This window comes from Pseudophryne corroboree, chromosome 4 (genome assembly GCF_028390025.1).
Source record: "Pseudophryne corroboree isolate aPseCor3 chromosome 4, aPseCor3.hap2, whole genome shotgun sequence".
In the NCBI taxonomy this organism is placed as follows: domain Eukaryota; kingdom Metazoa; phylum Chordata; class Amphibia; order Anura; family Myobatrachidae; genus Pseudophryne; species Pseudophryne corroboree.
Window position 1 is genome coordinate 142090114 of NC_086447.1, and position 5916 is coordinate 142096029.

General features: G+C 43.3%; 1 non-coding gene across 1 annotated transcript; it reads right to left on the reverse strand.

Moving 5' to 3' along the window:
• Positions 1-5584: 5584 nt before the first annotated feature.
• LOC134913518 (U5 spliceosomal RNA) lies at positions 5585-5697 on the reverse strand. The gene has a single exon (XR_010177264.1). It is a non-coding gene; the product is annotated as a U5 spliceosomal RNA (small nuclear RNA).
• Positions 5698-5916: the final 219 nt, after the last annotated feature.

A 5916-nucleotide genomic window follows, 5' to 3' on the forward strand; every position in this document is an offset into this window, starting at 1 on the left:
GACTGGAAATGAGTGGAAATGAATGTTATTACAGGAACAAAGACACCCCAAAATACTGGGAGGGTTTAGCTGTTTTTATGTTTAAAAAAAAAAATACAGATCCAAAACCAAAACCTGCAAGGTATCCAAAACACGAAGGAAATACAAATCCAAAGCCAAAACATAAAACCAGAATAATGGCCCGGTGCACACCCCTACTTTATACATACTGTATTCTATGATGGCAAACAAACATTTTAAAATTAATTCGCTTACTACTTGTAGAAAAATAGATTCCAATTCTATTGTTATAGTGTAGTTTGGTGTCAGTGGCAAACGCAGGATTTGCAAGGGGGGGTTTCCAGAACTGGGCGGAGCCAATCACGGGGGTGGGGACATACACATATATATATATATACATACATACACACACACATACATATACACGGGTGGTCTTCAGTATGCTGGCGGTCGGGCTCCCGGCGACCAGCATACCGGCACCGGGAGCCCAACCGCTGGCATACCGACACTTATTCTCCCTCGTGGGGGTCCACGACCCCCCTGGAGGGAGAATAGAATAGTGTGGCGCGCGTAGCGCGCCACCGTGCCCGTAGCGTGGCGAGCGCAGTGAGCCCGCAAGGGGCTCATTTGCGCTTGCCACACTGTCGGTAAGCCGGCGGCCGGCCTCCCAGCGCAGGTATGCTGGTCACCGGGAGATCGTAGTGAACCCATATACATAGCATATTAAACATGCATACATATATATATATATATATATATAATATGTACACACACATACAGTACACATATATACACATGTATATATATGTATATATGTATATCATATGTGTGTGTGTGTTTAAATGTATGTATGTATGTATGTATGTATGTATGTGTATATATGTATGCACATGGATATATGGACTTTAATTAAAATAAAGTCAACTTTTATTGCACTTGCAAGTGCCACCAGGAAGACAGCAGGCTGCAGAGGATGCTAGGCAGTCATTAATAATACTCATGCAGCTAAATGAAAAAAAAAAAAAAAAAAAAAATTTTTTTTTTTTTTTTTTTTTTTTTAGTGGAGGGGGGTTTCTGGGTACTCGGAAACCCCCCCTGGGTGCGCCACTGGGTGTGTTGCTTTTTCAGCGCTTTTTCATTACTTGTTGGGTATGTGGAACCCCTCCTCTGACTAAGATCTTTGCTATGGTAGTATAGACCAGTGGTTCTCAAACTCGGTCCTCAGGACCCCACACAGTGCATGTTTTGCAGGTAACCCAGCAGGTGCACAGGTGTATTAATTAATCACTGACACATTTTAAAAGGTCCACAGGTGGAGTTAATTATGTCACTTGTGATTCTGTGAGGAGACCTGCAAAACATGCACCGTGTGAGGTCCTGAGGACCGAGTTTGAGAACCTGTGGTATAGACCAGTGGTTCTCAAACTCGGTCCTCAGGACCCCACACAGTGCATGTTTTGCAGGTAACCCAGTAGGTGCACAGATGTATTAATTACTCACTGACACATTTTAAAAGGTCTGCAGGTGGAGCTAATTATGTCACTTGTGATTCTGTGAGGAGACCTGCAAAAATAGGATTTTGGTACTTACCAGGTAAATCCTTTTCTTTGAATCCATAGGGGGCACTGGAGTACTCTTGGGGATATGGGCGGCGTAGCAGAACAAAGGCACTGAATATTTAAATTTAGAACTCTCCACCCCTCCATATCCCTAGAGTACCTCAGTGTACGAACCCAGTGTTTTTACTGAGCGAACTACTATAGAGAGGTTGACAATGGAGAATTCCTATAACATAACGGACAACAACAAAGTTGACCCATAACGTTAGTGTCAACTAAACAGTTGACAGCATAACCGATAGACCTTTATAGTTTGAACCAATCGGTGAAAATGTGTTACCATAAGCTCCTTTGAGCTTAATACAAACCAGGTAAAACGTGTTACCCTAAGCTCCTCTGAGCTTAAAACAACCCAGGTAAAACTGCTCTGGGTGGGCGTCCAGTGCCCCCTATGGATTCAAAGAAAAGGATTTACCTGGTAAGTACCAAAATCCTATTTTCTTTTTCATCCACTAGGGGTCACTGGAGTACTCTTGGGACGTACCAAAGCTTCCCTCGTGGGCGGGAGAGCTGTTTGACACTTGTAACAGTAGGCAGCCAAAGCTAGATGCTGATGCCGCAACCATTCATAACGTGTAAACGTGCACAAACGTGGTGCACTGAAGGCTATGTAGCCGCGTCGTAGACGCTCCACGACCCGCTGGGTCTGACATTCCCACAGAACCTGTGGGATGAGCTATTACTGACGTAGGCGATTGTAACTTAGCCTTAAAGTAAGCATGACTTGTAGTCATTATTGTAACTTAGCCTTAAAGTAAGCCTGACTTGTAGTCATTATTATTATCCCACTGGATAATATCTGCTGAGAAACTGGCTAACCCCAGTTGGCAGCATTATAGAGACAAACAACGTATCCATATCACGTACTGTAGACGTTCGGGACATATATAAACGCGTAATGCGTGTACCACATTCAGAATTCTAGAATGTGCTGTCAACACAGGAACCACTATTGGTTTATTGATGTGAAGAATAATAAAGCGGAATTCGTCCGAAGATCTGCTTTGTCATGAGAAAACTCAAATACGGTGGCTTGGAATACAAGGCACCCAAATATGAAAACAAAACCCTTGCCGAAGCTAAGGCTAGAAGAAAAATGTTTTCCCAAGTGAGAAACTTAATCCCCATTTATTGTAAGGGTTCAAAATATGAAAACTGTAAGAAATCTGAACCCAACCTCAAGTCACCTGGCGCTGTAGGTGGGATAAATGGAGGCTGCACTTTGATGACACCTTGTAGAAAGGTGTGTACAGACGCAATAGAGTCAAACGTCTTTGAAAATAAGTTGACCACACAGATACCTGCACCCTCAGTGCAGATAAACGCAGTTTTCCATCCCACCCCGTTTAACAGAATACGGGTAACTTGAAGGATGATGTCGGAAACTTCCGAGCTTTACCACCTATGTAAGCACACCAAATTTTGTAATAATAAGCTGCCTTAAGCGGCTTACTAGCTCGTAACATGGTTGGTATAATACTGTAATGCCCTATTTCTTTTCTTAAGAGGGCGGTCTGAACCATCACCCCGTCAACCGCAGCTGCGGTACATAGGTAATAGGTACATAGGTAACTATGGGTAAAAGAACGTTCCCTGTTGTAACAGGCTGGACGTATTATGAGCGGGCCAAGATCGTGTGCAAGTATTCCTTGGAGATTCGAGAAGCAAGCTCTCCGAAACCCATGAGATATCACTAGTATGACTGTGACGAACTGTCTTATGATCCGTTTTGGCAACGGAGAGAGCAGCGGAAAATGGTGGAGCCAGATACACGATGCTGAATGACCACACGAATGTGAGAGACTCCACCGCCACTGCCCTTGTGATCTGTTGTTTTGTACACATACTGAGCTGTAATTGTGGCGAGATGCCATCATGTATACCTGAGGGTAACCCCCTTCTGTGGACTCACATATGAAACACCTCTGGATTTAATGTCCAGTTTTCAGGATCTAAATCCTGACGGGTGAGATCATCTGTCTAACAGATGTCCACACACGGAATGAACCCCGTTGACATTATCACATAATGGTGTTCTGGGCAATTGAGGATTCGAGTTACCTGCCGCATTGCCATGCGGCTTCTTGGTTCTCCCTGGTTGTTGTGTATGCAACTCCCGTTGCGTTGTCTGACTGTTGGTCAGACTGAAAGCGAAGCATGTAGTGCATTGTAAAATGCACGGAGTTTCAGGACATTTATCGACAGCAATCTGTCGTGATCCGTCTCAGAACCTCTGTCGCTGAACTTTTTTAACTACAACTCCTGAACCTCTGAGACTCTCGTCCAGATTATATACACCCTCGCCCCTCTGTGGGAAACGCGAGTGAAGGCCGGCGAACTAAATCGCTTTGAAACACATCATTATTCTTAACAGGCGAATCCAGCAATGTACCGCTAGTGCGCGTGTTGGCGAATACAGCAATGTACCGCTAGTGTGCGTGTTTTGCACTAATTACTAGATGTACATTTGTTCTTGCTGGTGTAGTAGGTAAATGTCTTCGATTTACCGTATTTATAATCTTACCTAGGAATTGACGTCGTTTAGACGGAATTAGATGCGATTGTTTTTGAACTTGATCTGCCACCGCAGTATACATTAGTAGCGCAAGTTAGAGGAACTTTGTTGAGACAGAGTTCTTATGAGCAGATCGTCTAAGATAGAGGAACTCTGTTGAGACAGAGTTCTGAGATGAGCTATCATCACCAACATCACTTTGGTAAATACCCGAGGCGACAAGAAACGGTAGACCTGAAATGGTTAATGGTTGTGGCGTTTTGCAAACGCTAGAACCTGTGATGAACAAACCGGAATGGGTAAATACGCATTGTGAAGATCAAATGCAATTATGCAATTTTGTGGCTCTAATAAGCAAAATACTAACCGCAGAAATTCCTTTTTCAAACTGCAGTAAGTGACTTGCTGATTGAGATTGCGACGGAGCTGTCTGGTTTTGCTCAAACAGAGGGGAATAAGTAACCCTGACTCTGTTGGTGTACTACTGCCTGGATTATAAAGACAGCTGAAAACCAGCAGAGACTAAATGGCAACCTGCCAAACCGTTCGACAGAGGCAGTCTTGTCCTTTAATCTGTAAATAGCTGAGACATCCATGAGTTGAAGTCTGGAACCCCCGCAAATGTAACATGTAAAGACGCGCTTACACAATTGGAAAAGAGGTCATCAAACCACTGGCTTGCTGACTGTAGCGTCCTGTCGTTACAAGGCGTGACTGTCTTGTACCACCGCCTGGAAAAAACTGAAGTCTAAAGGGACTAAACGCCGGCACAAGTATTTCCGTTTTGATACTGAATGCGGTAATGGCTGAATATCAAATTTAGGACCAAACAAGCTCTGGCCTTGTCGTGCTGAAACTAGCGACGATGAAAAGTGAGAATCGAAGTAACCGGCGTTAGTAGAAGCTTTACAGATATACTCTGCAGCTTCTTTTAACAGTTATCTCATTGTTTGCATACATAGAGTCTAGTGACCCAAATGTATCTTGGGTCTTTATAATGTTTGACACAGACGCATTTACCAATGGCGGATCGCGTCATTTTGGAAACGATTAAATAGTGGTCAAAGTCTACTCAGTCTTTGTAAAAATGGAGACATTGACTCACTGGGATTTAGCAATGTACGTCAACAACCCCGCACTATCTGAGTGCTGGTCTAATTCTCACTCGTAGTTATCGGTTGACATAGAATCGTGCATTAAATTATAAGACCAGTTAAATAAACACCCTGGTACCCAAAGGGAAATTGGCCCTTTGGAAAGACTGTCTTTTGTTAGAGCAGGCGGAGTACGGAGTACTTCCGAGACTCCGATGTTACCGCTCTTTTAATTTGAATTGCCCATGCTTATAGGATTTTTAAAATTATTTTTAGTCTGCGCTAGAGCCTTACTCGCTATGCAGACAGACACCACAATAGGCAACGGACAGACACTTGCACGACTTATTGAAGTTATTATGTGTCATATATATATTTTATTGTATATGAAACTCATGGTTGTTCCTCTCTACGGAAATCTTTAGTAAAAGGCGAAAGACTTATTCGCTCTGAAGAGAAACAAGAGTATTCTTATGTGAAAAGCAGTTCACATGGGCATGTGAAACCCGAACCAAATTCCCACTAACACCCCTGCGCCTCTGGTGGCTTAGAGATGTAGGGCAGGAATGTTCCAGAATTACACACTGGAAAACAACAGGAAGCATGGTTAAAATGGCCCCTTTGCCATGCTGACCCTGATAATCACAGAACAAATTACAATTGTTTCCGTGTTAATATATTATACAGT